General features: G+C 36.3%; 1 long non-coding RNA gene across 1 annotated transcript; it reads right to left on the bottom strand.

The window, feature by feature from the left end:
- Positions 1-1,081: 1,081 nt before the first annotated feature.
- LOC107783689 (uncharacterized) lies at positions 1,082-9,377 on the bottom strand. Its single transcript, XR_001647497.2, has 5 exons — positions 9,083-9,377; positions 2,886-2,976; positions 2,686-2,790; positions 2,120-2,543; positions 1,082-1,255 (listed from the first exon to the last, which is right to left on the bottom strand). It is a non-coding gene; the product is annotated as an uncharacterized LOC107783689 (long non-coding RNA).
- Between the last annotated feature and the right edge of the window lie 6,745 nt (positions 9,378-16,122).

Raw genomic sequence — 16,122 nt, 5'->3', positions numbered from 1 at the left:
TTAAGTTTAAAATACTTGAATTTTGAAATAAGCTGGCTACTTGTGTAAAATAAGGACTATTAAGGAAATGGGGTTAGATATACCTTAGAAATTGATTTCAAATCTTATATTCAAGTTCCAAAGAAAAATCATTTGAGGATCTTTGATTTGCAGATGTATTCGTTTGGTTTGTAGAAAGCCCGACTTGGAAATCATTTCCTGATTTTGGTTTTTTAGAAAGAGAGATTGTCGACCTTGCAAATCTGTTTTAATTCTCAAAAGGCTTTATGAAAACAGTTAGTACGAGTGAGAATGGATACTGGATGATAGAAATAATTAACAAATTAAAATTATTTAACTACTAAGAGATAGTATTTCTTTTATTTTTACCCATGATTTTTAGCTTGCCTAGGTTGTTAAAGGAATTCAAAGAGATAAGGGAGAAATATTTACTCAAATATCATTAGTGTTATATACACAAAGGTAGCAACAGATTATGTAAAACAATAAAAGAAGGGGATGGACTCATGATTTGGGCCTGAAGAGCGTAAGGCCCAGCGACAAGAAATAACAGCAGCTTCAGCGACTCTCGACTCGAGCTGGAACTTGGGCCTGAGTTCTTGTGAACTCAGGAGGTCCAGTTCGGTCACATGTGCAAAAAAAGAAGGGAAAGACATTAGACATATGGCCCAATATGACACTCAAACACAAACAATATCAATGTAAGGCCCAAAAACAGAACGGTAACAAACATAAGTAATTAGAAATGCAGTAAAATTAATATAAGGTCAAAGAGAGTAAACAAATTAATAGTGAAACCTTTTATTTCATTTAACACTAATACTAAAAAGATTAATAAATTTCAGTAGTTAAGAGCTTAAGGTAAAATTCTATTCGTGGCCAAGACACCCTATGGATCCCCGGCACTTCAAAGTTCACGAGGGTCTCACGAACCCACACATATATTACTATTACGTATCTTGCAATCATTGCTTAAGCACGACTATTTTATGCATCACATTAATTGATAAAAAGTAAAGAATTCTTAAATGCAAATACTTGCAATAAACATTGAAAACGAAAGGTATTTCATTAACTAATTATAATAAAGCAAATTGCTTCAAGTTGTGTGCTAGCAATGAACTTTACAAAACTGAATGTATTCATATAGTATCATGAATAATATACATAATTGTCAAAAGCATGTCTTTGATTGACTTCAAATAGATCAAATTGACTTTCGGCCGCCATTTCCAATTGCATCACCGTAATTTTCCTATATGTTTAAAATGAAATTAAGAATTAGATAGGAGCTAATATATACAAGTCACAAAAAATCTTAAGAAATGACTTAAGCTATCAATCAACATTTAATAGAGTAAGATCTCCATTGAGCGTATCCTACTTAGCATAGTGTATTTCTCAATGTAACAGAGCAAATGCAGTGCAGACTCATAAATGCGGCAGAAATGCAAACTGTCAGTGCAAAAATATAGAAACGCAGTGTAGAAACGTAGCAAAAATGCAGAAATACAGCAAAAACGCAGCAGAAATGTTGAAACATAGCAGAAACGCAAAATTGCAGTGGAAAGATGCAGAAGCGCAGAATTGCAGTGAAAGAATGCAGAAATGCAGTACAGAAATGCAAAAACACATAAATGCAGTGCAGAAATGCAGAATTGCAGTGAAAGAATGCAGAAATGCAGTACAGAAGCGCAGAAACACAGAAACGCAAAAACGCAGTGCAGAAACGTAAAATCACAGTGTAAAATGCAGAAACGCAGAACCATAGTGCAGAAATACAACAGAAAAGCAAAAATGCAGTAGAAACACAAAATTGCAGTACAAAAATACTGAAACACAATAGAGAAATGCTAACGTAGTGCAAAACTACAACAGAAACACAGAGATGCAGCAGAAACGCAAAAATGCAATGCAAAAATACAAATGAACAGTGCAAAAATGCACAAACTAGTTTTCTGAATTAACAATCATGTCAAGGTCGTCAAGATGAAAAATGGAGAAGATCAAACAATATTCAGCATGCAATTGATCATGATACTGAATCAAGGGAGGAAACAAGTTATATGAAAAATAAAAAAGGAGTAGGATTTAGCAGGTATAAGCAAATAGATAAGACCTTTTCAAGAATCGGACTATGAGTTGATCCAGAGGAATGTGAAAGATTTTGTCCTTTGACAACTCATGCACTACTCGCATCAATCAGAGACGATAGGACGATAGGTTATACCCAACACAGCCTGCTACATCCTGAAGGTTCAGACCAGGGTTGTTTTCCACCAACACTTTCATAAGATGTCGCAGTTGTTGTAATTCCTGCACTTCTTCCTTCAATACTTTCAGTTCTTTTACTTCTTCTTTCAAAGAAGTGATTTCATCAGCATGCTTCTATTTAATTTGAAGATTTCCTCATCCTTTTTCAAAGAACTTGTTGTCACGGACCTACCGTAACATCAAACTCGACCATGCTACTCCTTTCCGAACACTTCCTTAAATGAGTCCTCCGCAGTTTCTCCAGTGTGTTGACGATTTTGAAGTTCATACTGTAAAAACAACTATCAGTGAGACAAAGCAAAATGAGGTCTAAAAGCCAGAGCTTATGGGATTCCAAGACACATAGAAGACAAATAAAAAAATAAGTTTGATAAAGAAGAGAGATCAAATTTTCATAGCTTCCTGACTTACTATTGCATTTTCGGTGTCTGGATCAACTTGCTTTCTTTCCTGTGTGCGAGTTGCAATAAATATTTCTGACTTTGATAGTTCCTCATTGTTCTCTTTCGTTGCACGCTACGAATTATATTAAATAAATTAAATATGTAGTCTAATAAAGTATGGAAAGAAATACAAGTTATTTTTTCCTGAAAGTGTCTAAAGAATAATACCAATGATGCGCACTCTTCCAAAATTAACAGGTCCCATTAGATGTCTCCACTTCTGCTTCTTTCTATTGTGAGAATTTAAAGAACACATGGCCTAAAATCCCACAAAAAGAAAAATATTCATCAACAAATCATATAGAAAAAACGAGCACTTGGATGATCCTTCGTCTTGCCATCAATTTCCAAAAGTGTTAAAATTATTTTATCAAATATCTTTTTCTCTATGTGCATTACGTCAAGGTTGTGTCGCAACAAGTTATGCTGCCAATAAGGCAATTCAAAAAAGATTGACCTTTTATTCCATGGGCCATTGTTTGATTTCTTTTGGTTCTTTCCAAATACATTGTCAATATTTTGTAAGCTATTAAGCACATCTGTTCCTAAAGCGGAGGAGACCTAAATTCTATTTTTCTATTGAAAGACCTTTTGTTAGATCTCCACGGATGATCTATGGGTAGAAAACACGATGGTCCATATAGCACATTTTCCGACTATGTTTTAGATAACAAGAATTAGTACCATAATTACAATTGAGGCAAGCCAACTTTCCTTTTGCACTCCAACCAGACAACATCGCATATGCAGGGAAGTCGCTAATTTTTCATAAAAGAGCTGCTCGTAGATGAAAGATTTGATTTCTTGAGGCATCATATGTTTTTATGCCGAACTCCCACAACTCCTTCAACTCTTCTACAATGGTTATAGATAAATGTCGATGTCATTTTCATGTTATCGTGGCCCAGGTATAAGTAAAGAAAGCATACAATATTCTAGTTTTATGCACATTCATGGAGGTAAATTATACGCCATTAAGACAACTGTCCATGTGCTATGAGATATGCTCATGGTACGAAATGGATTGAATCCGTCACTTGCCAAGCCAAGTTTAACGACCTGACGGGTCGTTTTGAGCTTTAGCATTTCATTCGGTGATTTAAGACATTGAGTAGCTTCATATGATGTATTATGACTTGAGTGTATGATCGGTTTTGGTTTTCGAGTCGTTCGGATTGATTTGGAAGAATGACTCTTGATTTGGAAGCTTTAAGTTGGAAGATTTGACCATTTGACTTTTGGGTAAACGGAGTCGAAAATCGGGTTTTGATCGTTCTGATACGTTCCTATGATAATTTTAGATTTGAATGTATGTTCGAATTTGATTTTGGAGGTTCCTAGAAGAAGAATTTGATACTATTTATCTAAAGTTGGCAATTTGAAGAACTTAAGAGTCCATAAGTGTGACTAAAAGTTGAGTTTGATGTTATTGGATGCCAATTGGTGTTCCGAGACTTTGGAAAGGTCTACATAGTTGAATTGAACTTGTATACAATGTTTGGAAGTAATCCAAAGTGGTTAAGTGTGATTCGAACATTACTTTGAAAGAATAAAGATTTAACAACTTAAGAGAAACTCTACTCGGTTTGAGCCTTGTTTCTTTATTGTGATGTTCCTGTGGGTGTTTTGAGGTTTTGGATAAGCTTGGGTATTATATTTGTACTTGTTGGTATGATTGGATGGGGTCCCAAGGGGCTTGAGTATGTTTTGGATCATTGGTTGAGAAACTAGTTAAGTTAATGATTTAGAGTTTGACCATGGTCAATATCAGGTTAAGATGACATCTTTTTGATATTTTGAGCACGCGAGTAGGTTCGTAGCGGATTTTATGATTGAAATGCATATATAATTTGTGTCTGGGAGTTTTCGAATTAGTTTTGGGGTGCTAAAACTAAGATTTTCCTATTGTTGGTTTTTTTCTAATGTAAATAATTACGAAAATGCCATTTATGTCCTCAAATTTTCGGACTTCCTTTAAAACTTCAAAATATCATATCTCCCTCATTTTACCGCCAAATTGGGTAATTCAAAAGGATATTTTGGGTGTAATCTCGCAAGGATCATGTTGGGCCTATCAAACATGAGTTTCAGAATCATCTATGATCTGATTTGGGTTAGGACATCTACTGTATTTTTACTATTTAGAATTTAGTTAGTTTTTCTCACAAGATTTTAGAGCTCAGTTTTGAGCGTTTTTGGAGGGAATTTTCACTACTTGGATTGGGGTAAATATTTTTTACTCGGATTTGTTTAAATTTCATGATTCCAACCTTGAATTTAGCGATTGATTGATGAATTGAACTGAAGAAATGGGAGATTTTAGTAAAAACGTTTTTACATAAATTGATGATTTGAAGGCCAATTTAAGGTCAGAATTGGATGATTTTGGTATGGTTGGAATCGTATTGGAATGATGTTCGAAATTTATGATTTTTGTCGAGTTCCGAGATACGGACCGGGGGTTGACTTTTTGATTTAGTTAAAGATCTAAACTTTATTAATTAAAATTGGTTTCTCTTGCATTGTTTGATAATATTAAGTTGTTTTGGCTAGATTTGAGCTGAGCGGAGGTGAATTTTAAAGAAAAAGCTATTTTTGAGTGATGAATTGGCCTAATTGAGATAAATATCTTGCCAAACTTTGTGTAGGGAAAACTGCCCCATAGGATTTGGTTTAATTGCACTATTTGACTTATGTGGAAGACGTGCACTTAGGTGACGAGTGTGTACACGGGCTCATTTGTGAAAACTGGCCGGTTTAGATCCTTAGGTCACTTATTTGCAATTAGTTGAAGTTGTTAGTACATGTTAAATCTTTCATCATTGAGTTTATACTTAACGTATTTAACTGAAGTTGTTATTATATGTTATATCCTTCATTGTTGATTTTATCCTTATTTGCATTTCATTTAAGTTGCTATTACATGTTATATCTTCTATTGTTGAGTTATTCTTATGTGCATTTTACTAGAGTTGTTATTACATGAAACATCATTCTTGATTGAGTTTATTCTTCTGTTTAATTGGGTTGTTGTTGAGACTCTTGTATATATTATTGTTGAGCCATGGGCTATGTTGGTTGTGATATTAGTATTATTATTTTGGCAATGTTGTATTATATAGGCACGTGTGGTGCGAGTTGATTATTATGTTATGATGAGATGCGTATGCGGGGGTATAAGGGTGGTGATATTGATGCGCATGCGGCGAGATAACAGAGATTTATGCGTATGTTGCTAGTAAGGAAAATTACTTGAAGCCACGCGACGAGAGAAGGGGGCTAAAACGCGTGAAGCTATTTTGGACAAAATATTTTAAAAATCAAATGTAAGGCTCACGCGGCGATATAAGGAAAATTTATGATTTGTGACTTGTGATTATGAGGTATGGTACCTCGGGGTGATTCTTGTTGAAAATCTTGTATTGAAATGGCTTGATTATTTGGACCGTCATTTTCTTTCCGTAATTTGCTTCACTTGTATTTTTAACCGTGTTCTGATTATTTTGTTGTCTTATCACATGTTTACTTCATGTTGTAATATGTTACTTCTATTTTCCATTGATAGCTTATATTAACGTTCTCTATATTGTTAGCCTTACATTGATATTCTTTCCGCTGTTAGCTTTATATTAATGTTTAACTCAGATTTTTCCATGTCTGGTAAGTGTACTGACCTACCTCGTTACTACTCCACTGAGGTTAGTCTTGATACTTATTGGTACCGTTGTAATGTACTCATATTATACTTCTGCATATTGTTGCGCAGATCCAGGTACCGCTGACCGTGTCAGACGCTAGTGAGTAGATTCTAACTCTTGTGGAGACTTCAAGGTATACCTGTTTGACGCTCTTAGGTTTCTGAGTGACCATCTTATATTATCTTTGCTAATGTTTATCTTCATTTTGAAACAATATTGTATCTAGAGATTTTAGTGTATTTCAGTCGAGCTTATGACTCTGTACTACCAAATTTTGGGGTTTTATAACTGTTGTTCTGCTTTAGCTACGTTATTTCAATTATCAGTTTTTTTTTTTGCCTAATGGCTAATATATAAATAAAATCCCAAAAATGGGTCCAATGCTTACAAGATGTCCAAACCAAAATAGAAGTTGCATGAAGCTACTAGTTATTAAAAAAGATAGAAAAGCTAAAATCTAATGAACTAACTATTACAACATGAAAAGTTGAATGCTTCCTTCTCCTATTAGTGTATGTGAATCCAATTGTCATTTTAATATTTAATAGTTAAGTTGATTATTTCTGTTAAATATCATCTGTGTTAGGCTTACCTAGTCTTAGAGACTAGGTGCCATCACGATTACTAAGGTGAGATTTTGGGGTCGTGACACTAAGTCTCACATTGAGAGAATCTGTTGCGAATTCTTGATGAAGGCTATCAAAGTCTTTCCATGTTTAGCCATCAGCAGGATGCATTAACTTTCCATCTTTAGAACATTCCTCGTAATTCCACCTGAATGTATCTGCTATTTTTGATCACATAAATAGTCTTTTGAGTCTAGGAATTAACGAAAAATGTCTTAAAATTTTAGCAGGAACACGATAAGTTTTTTTAGAAGACTCAAGCTCACTATCTTCTTCAGGATATTCGACATATCGAGAAGCTTCACAAACATGGCAATATTTATCACCTTTATGGTCATTCCTGAATAACATGCCGTCATTAGGACATGCATTACTTTTTTTATAGTCGAGACCTAAATCTTTTGCCATAGCCTTGGCTTTGTTGTAGGATATAAGAATGTTCAACTCAGACATCGCCTCCTTCAATAACTTTAAGAGAGAAGTGAAGGAAGCATTGCTCCATCCATGGAGACACTTCAACAAGTGTAGACAGATTGTGAATGATAATTTAGAGAGTCCTTTACAACCCGGATATAGTTATTGCCTAGCCTCATTAACTAAATTATAAAACTTTTGGGCTTCTTTATTTGGGCCTTCATAAACTCCTTCGGCTTGTGAAACATCTCTAAATTAATTATTCAACAATCCATCAATACTATCATACGAGTTAGCTTCATCATCCATCTCACCGTCAACACTCATCGGGATTTCCTATTCCCCGTAATTAATCCACCTTATATAACCTTGAACAAAAATATAGCATATTAATTGATCATATATTACATTCCTTCTATACCAATGGATATAATAACACTTTGCACATGACATTGAATTTCTTCGCCTTGAGGATCTCCAGCAGAATAAGCAAAGTCCACGAAAGATTGAACACCGTCAATATACTCTTCGCTATACCTTATAAATCCATCCAATCCTTGGAGATCCTAAAGATTAAATACTAATATTGAATCTTCAAATATATATTTATTTAAGCATTAATTATATTTGTACAAATAAATCCTTAAAATAACGATTAATATAATAGCACAATAAAAAAATTAAGAGGATACACTTATTTTTGATGAAGTTAAGAGGATAAACTTTTTCCCTAGACATGACACCTATTGTAAGCCAAAATTCAACTTCAAGTCCACCGCAAATATTCCGAAGTGTTGATTAATCTTCTTGGAGAAAAAATTAAATTTCAGCGGTTAGTAGAGATGATGATATCAAGGAAAATTGATTAATAGACGAGCACATAAAGGAGAAAAGCTTATAGAAATAAAAAGACCTCTATGAAATTTTATATTAGAAATTTAATACTTCTATCAAGTGATCGCAAATCAGAACATACCAAAAACAGAACTAAAGAAACAAAATTTTACATCCCAAGAAAACTCAAATATTAACTCTCAAACGAGAATTCTTGTCAAGTGATTTTCATGTGACTAACTAGAAGAGTTGCTGTAGAGTGTCGGAAAGAAATAATAAGCATGAAAAGTGCAAATAACATAAGAAATTCAGTGTTATAGTATAATAGAGCTATTGTCCAAACATTTTTAATCGTGTTAACAAAGTAATTCAAACATATGTAGTTTAATTACAAGATAAAAACCTAAGAATTGGGAAAGAAGAATGATTCAAAACAACTATGCTTATGAGTATTAATTAAGAGTTCAATACCGAGATATGTCGAGTTTAATACTGGAAAAGTTCTAAACAAAGCTTAACAGCTTAAATCAAAAGTTGCAAAACTAATACCAAATTTTAAACCACGAAAAGAATATTCGTATCCTTCAAACCAAACAATCCCTAAAACTTTAATATTTCTAAAGGAAACTAATTTTCTCAGCAGAAGAGACATCGCCACCGCACGGCAAAATATTATATAAGAAAAACATAGTACAAGACTGTGATAGTTGGCAATGGTGGAAAGGAAGAAAAAGGAACATAGAAAACAAAAAAACACATGAATCAAAGGAAACAACAATCATATTAATGTTACCTTATGAAGAAACCGCAGAGAGAAGCGAACAATCCTACAACTTAATAGTCGAAAAGTTGTTCCAAGGAGAAGTAGAATCGATAGATATGTCTATAAGGTGCAGAGATTTCAGATTTTGTCGACCTTGTGAGAAGGTGTAGAAACCCTAAACTGGAGATCTTATGAAGGAGAGAATTCTTTTACTTTTTTGGAGTAGGAAGGAAATACTCTACTAAAAGTGGGCAACAATATGGGGGGAATACGTTTTTTTGCTGAAAATTTTATCGACAACTTTAGAGTGCACTTATAAAGTGTTACTTTTAGTATTACAGAAATATCACACTTGAAAGAGTAGCCATAAATATAAATAGGTGTTGCTAATTATTTTAAGATTTGGTTACATCTGTAGAGCGCAGTCTATACTTCCTAATGGCATACTTTACATGCATTGTTAAACTTTGCATAGCCAAAAGCCGTAAATAAAGGCCATCCCTAAAAAGCATACCCATAGATATTTTTGGCCACGTTTTGTAACACAAAAGGGGAGGGGTGAGTTGTGTCCAATTAAAAAATTCAGTTGATTAGATAGAGTAATAGTCGACTACTCCTTGTCAGCAGGTTCGATCACAATAGAAGTAAATTATGCAGGAATAAAAACAGTAAAGACAAAGAAGTTTTATAATGGTTATGTACCGGTGTGGTGCCTACATTCAGTTCCCTTGGGTCACAAGGGTTCTTATAACGACCTGACCGATCGTTTTGTGTAATTGTGCCCCGTTTCCCCTTTTGATGCTTCACACGTGTGTGTTTATAATTTTATGACTTACAAGGTTGATTAGTTTCGTTCCGGAAAGCTTTCGGGTTGATTCAAACCCTTTGATCTTTGACTTAGAAGCTTAGGTTAGAAATGTTGACCAAACTTTGACTTTTGTGAAAACGACCCCGGAATGGTATTTTGATGGCTTCGATAGCTTCGTATCGTAATTTCAGACTTGGGCGTATGCCCAGAATTGATTTCGGAAGTCCGTAGGTTGATTTGGGTTGTTTTGCCGAAATTTGGCAATTAGAAGTTAAAAAGTTTGACCGTTGATTGACTTCTATATATTGAGATCGGAATTTGATTTTGGGACTTGGAGTAGGTCCGTTATGCTAGTTAGAACTTGTATGCAAAATTTGGTATCATTTGGAGTTGATTTGGTAGGATTCAGACGTTTAGTTGTAATTCTAGAGATTCTATAACGTTACTTTGAAATTCATGCGTTTAGTGTTCGATTCGCAGTTTAAGATGTTATTTTTATGTTTTAATCGCGCGAGCAAGTTCGTATGATGTTCGTAGACTTGTGTGGAGGTTTGGTTTGGAGCCCTGAGGGCTTGGATGAGTTTCAGAAGGTTTTGAACTGAAAATGGAAAATCTGGTGTCTGGTGCCTCTACTGTCGCATTTGCGAACCCCAGGTTCGTAAATGCGAGCTTAGTAGGGGGCCTCAGGTTGCAATACCTGTTGCGACCAAACACACTTACGCAAGTATACGTGGTCGTCAAGTAATAGAGTAGTGAATAAAGTATCGTTCCCACGAAGACTTATGATTAACTTTTGACTAATTCAAACTCAAATAGCTTATCGATTCAAGCGATTTCTTATAAAATAGATAATTTTTTAATTTACTACCTAAAAACTATCAAGTAATGAAATACTAAAAATCAACACAACACTTAAATAGTTTTGAATAACAATCAATAGGAGATAATATTCCAGGGTCACGGGTTATCTAACAATCATGTTGCATTCTTAGCTTAAAATAACTAATTGATTTATCTGGATTGTTGATTGACAGGGTTAATATTACTCATAAGAATCTGTCGAGTCCTCACTCGCCTATTTAAGCTAACTTAATGCCTATATGTCTATGGAATTAAGATTAACAAGAATGCATTTAAAATTCCTGTATTGCAACCGAGCAAGGCAATTAGGTATATGTCTATCCTAATTGCGAATCCGTTCCCCGATGCCCGGGTTTAAGAACTTGCTCTATTTAATTCTATATGCAATCTAGAGTTTTCACTTTCGAGTTCAACTCTAGATTCGTAGATAGTATTTCACTGTTAGCTACTCAGCAAAATAATTAAAAACAGAATTAAATAAACAACCCAATATGATAAAATCAACTTCGTCAAATTAAACTTCAAACATCAACATTCATGTATACCCATGATCCTAGAACAATAGGTTTCTTAGCCACTCATGTTCATACAATCATCAAAAATAATATTTTCAAACATAAAATCAATGAATACTAGGAAAGGGATGGAAGAATTGATCAAATCCTTGCTTTCGAGTGTTTGGCGCCTCCCTCTTCTCTCTAAATCATGTCCTCCCCTCAAAAATAGGTTTAGGTTGGCTTTTATATGAGTTGGGGACGTCTAGGGGTCGAAATAACCGAGTCCTAGTCGAAAAAGGACACTTTTCCGTCTTGAGCGTCCAGGGCAGCGAGGGGCGCTGGCCGTGGCGCTCAAACATTTTGGCTGCTGCCAGTGTCCCACGCTGGCTGTGGCCCTCAAATCTCTCTTTTTGCGATTTTGTCCCGATTTTGCTCCAATTCGCGCCCTTTCGTCCCAAATTGCATCCGAATGATTCCTACACATAGAAATACCAAAATTTAGCACAAATAATCATATTAAACATCTCAAATCGTCGAGACATGAGTAAAATGTGAGGCGATATATATCAAAATATGCATACATTAAGCCGATTATCAACACCCCACACTTAAACTCTTGTTCGTCCTCGAGCACTGGAACTATATTAGCACCCCCAAAACGTACTTAGCACTATGGAAGAGGACCTCACAATTAATTCAATCAAACAACCTACCTTTTGACTATGATCGATGTCGGCAATTAAGCATGAACACACAAATTTCACATTCTTCCCGTTTTTAAATAGCCCAAGTATACTCAATGTTTTTCTACCAACTCAATCAACTCAAGCAACCTCTCCACAACCACCTTACCTCAAGAGACGACTCGTTACCACTAAGCATCCTCAACACACGCACTCACCCAACACAAGAAAGTGTATAATTTCACCAATCCGTCATGAGATCAAGTGCCCTCACCACAAGCAAAAGAGTGAATATCAAAGTAGTCCACAAATTTAAATATGTCATTGAACATAAATTAAGGACATCACACAATTGAACAACATTCACTCACTCTCACAAAGAATTCATGTGCATCCCGTGGTCGTACCATAAGCTTGCCCATAGTGTACATCTCTACTAATCTAAGCAAGTTAAATCTAGGATCAATTAGGACTTTAAGGTTGTAATGTAGGCTAAGGGATGGGTAGGATACATTTAGGAATAGTGACTAACCCTCCTAAGCACTTTAATACACTACACTCACAATTCAAATGCAATATCTTCTCAACCCATTCACTTGTCATACACCATAACTAACATGACACTCTTTTCCATCAAGCACCTCTATGGTTTCACTAGCACGAGTGAGAAGGATAAGGAGGTGTGTCTTTCTAAATTAGTTGAACTTTTGTTTGCTCTTTCTTGCAAAATTTTTCCTCTTTGTTTATTTTTTATTTTTTTTTATATTTTTTTTACACACTCCATACATTGAAGTTCATAAGCTAGTGACCTTTATTCACAATTTTAGTGCACCTTAAGGGCCCTTCCATGGTTCTACTCGAAAGCCACTTCCTAATCTCTCACCTTACTTCTTTTAGCGACTAAGTGCCTTAGGAGGTAAAGGTTCAACAATCTCAAATTAAGAATAACTAGGAGTACGGCTTGTAATGTGGTTGCCAAGGAAACGGTCTATAGGCTCAAAGGGGCTAGCAATGGGAAAATTTTATTTGTCAGTGACAAGCACCTTTATGGTCAAGCAAGAAACGCCTATGTCATCTCCTAGACTAGCACAACTTAATGATTTCGCGTTGATTAACACACGGGGCAAGTTCTAGACTACACAGGGTAGCACAGAATATCAACAATCCTTACACACACATGGCACTTGACTCACTCAAGACGGTTCTGTGTGACTCTCAAGTCAAGCAAGCATATCAAGTTGAGGATTTTTTAAGCAACAATGCACTAGTGGCATACAAGTCAATCAACTTAGAAAAATGCGTCAAAGAGTAGGCTACTTAATCTACTTGGGCATTACAATTCAAATCATATATGCAGGACGACAGAGCGCATGCTCTAACTTAACTTTCCAACACCAAACATGTCAACAGGTACCTCAGAGCAATCTCAATTTTCTCCCTTATCCTACTCCTAAAAAATAAAACAAAACATCCGGTTCGAGCTACACCATTGGAAAAGAACCGGCGTCCAAAGAAAAACCAAGGGATACTACCTAACTATCAAAAATAAAACAAAAGAAAATCTTTTTGGTATTTTTAATCGGACTTTAATCCCTCAAGAAAATTGTCCAACAGATCCATCATCGGGAAAAGTCCAAGTTTTTGTTAATTTTTTTTTTTATGTACTCTAGCTAATTAGACTATGTTAGTCTTAAACTAAGCTAAAAGGTGATAAAAGAAAAAAAAATAATAACACTAAAATTTTTATACAATTCAAGGAGTATTCCCTCCACCCCACACTTAAACAATGCATAGTCCCCGATGCTTAATAAATTCAAAAATAAAGTAAGGTGGAAAGAAAGAACTCCCTGTTAGTCGGAGTCTACCTCATCAGGATGCCAACCAGCTGTGGCAATGGGCTCATCATCATCTCCTAAGGGTACCAAAGCCATTGGTCCCATAACTTCATCATCATCCGCATCCTCATTATCAGATTCCTTGTCAGTGTTTTCATCCTCAGATGGATGAACGGGACTACCTAGTGCTATGCCCAACATCTCCTTGGAAGAACTGGAGAGATCACTTTGCAATTGCGTGCGCTCCTCATCTAACAGGAAGCCTTGTGTCATTTTTTGGGAGTTGATAGTCTTAACCCATGAAGGCTTCAAAAGTTCGTCAAAAGTCCAAGCTACCAAGCAATACGTCACACACTTTGTGGTGTTGATTCTAATGCAAAATGGACGCGAACTAAGGGAAATATTCACCTTGAAATGCTCCGGTTCGACTTCAATAAAACGGCCAAGGTTTGGCAAAACTTTGTGCAAGCTAGATTAATGACCGTCGAACATAATAGTGAGTGCACTCGAGCTCGAGTGTGCGTGATCTACTTTTTGATGACCGGGCACCCTATAAATATGGGTGAGCTCATACTTGGGGAGATGACCCGCACCCGTTTTGGAGGAAGGATCAAAAGGTTTTTTTTTGGCAACATCCTGACACAATACATGCTCTCTCATGGGGTACCAGAGTACCCTGGCTATGATGAGGTAGTGGAGGCACCCACAGCATTGTTAGACATCACATCCATGCTAGAGTCCACATCCAAGCTCACCCAGGCTGCTAGGAATGAGAGGAACAAAAATTTCAATAGGTATCTTTACAAATCCCTCAATGTTATTATGAGCAGGCTTGGGGCATATAACTCTCTTACCATGCTGAGATTTGCCGGGTCCGGACATTCGAGGAGCTTATCCATCTTCTTTTCAATCAATGTAGCAAGTACATCTGGGAAGTTCCGTTCTAAAGCCTTCACATTTATCCCCATTTCAGACACATATCTCCCATATGGAACAAAAGTATCATGCCATTTGATGGCGTCATCCCGAACAAGTTCCACTCGAGGCCGTGGTGGCCTCATAGACCCGCTAGCCTGTTGCTTTCCCTTGGCTTGTCGGGAGGAGCTCTCGCCTTGCTTGCATTTCTTTGGAGGGGGGGCAGTAGTGGAGGACTTCCCCACCCCTTTTCCTTTAGCGGTATCGTCACGAGCCATAGCAGCCTACACATGATAAACACAAAGATGAGAATGAATCAAGAGATGTTGCCTAAGGTCATCGTGAGAGGCCAGATGACCCCACACTTAAAACCTAAGGCTATGTATAATCGAATCATAATATTGATTCAATGTGCACCAATGTGTCATCACAAGGCTATAGGTACTTAGACTTCCCTATGCCATAAAATTCAATTAGTCTAACATGGCCGTAACTTAACTATAGTGCAAGCATAACAAAGCTAAAGTATACATTACTACACTATTTTAGTACACTAACTACAACTTACAAAAGATTAGAACAAGATACAATACCCCCAAAACACCCCACACTTCGCCCTAACTCATATACAACTACACTCGGCTACTTAGACTTCACCGGTGTTCAAATTTACTCTCTTAAGCATTTTAGCAAACACCTTGTGGGCATCAATTTTGCTCTTCTATTTCAACAATGGTGGGAGAAGGTGGGCCTCCCAAATTTACATGAAGTAGAGAAAATTATAGTTTACTACTTCAAACACAACTGCTCAACCAAATTTTTGCACCAATTTCGTGTATAATCATTCCACCCACAATAACATCCAATATGTTTAAGAGACCTAGGGGGTTTGAGGATTGGGGGAGAAAGAAGACTACAAATACTCTAAGAACTTCCAAAAAACAAGAAAAAAAATAAGAAGAAGAACATACCTTAGAGTCTTGAGATGGAATTGAGCAAGGAATATGGTGAGAACTTGAGAGAAAGGGGGAGAAGAAGAGCAAACCGTGTGTTTTTGGAGAGAATGGGGGGTTTTCGGTTTTAGCTATTTTAATTTAGGTGGGGGATGGGTTTGGGTAATTGGGTATGGGTTGGGTTGTGAGTGTATATGGGTAATTGGGTAGGGTATTTTTTAATTAAACAAAGAAAACGAATTTTTTTTTTACTTACCTGAACCGTCAGCCCAGCGCCCCACGCTGGGGCTGGCGTTGAAGCTCCCGAGCTACTGCAAAGTGCGCCCCAGGCAGCGTGGGGCGCTGGCCTGGGCGCTCAATTTATTTATTTTTAAACAATCCCGACTACCCGAGCACTCAATATATACATTCCACACCATTTCAACCTACAAAGAAAATATTATGGCCTAAAAAAGAAAAAACTATGCTTCGAAAGCGGTAAATATTGGGTTGCCTCCCAACGAGCGCCTAATTTAACG

Source organism: Nicotiana tabacum, chromosome 24 (genome assembly GCF_000715075.1).
Source record: "Nicotiana tabacum cultivar K326 chromosome 24, ASM71507v2, whole genome shotgun sequence".
NCBI classification, from domain to species: Eukaryota; Viridiplantae; Streptophyta; class Magnoliopsida; order Solanales; family Solanaceae; genus Nicotiana; species Nicotiana tabacum.
This window is presented reverse-complemented; position numbering and strand designations above follow the sequence as displayed.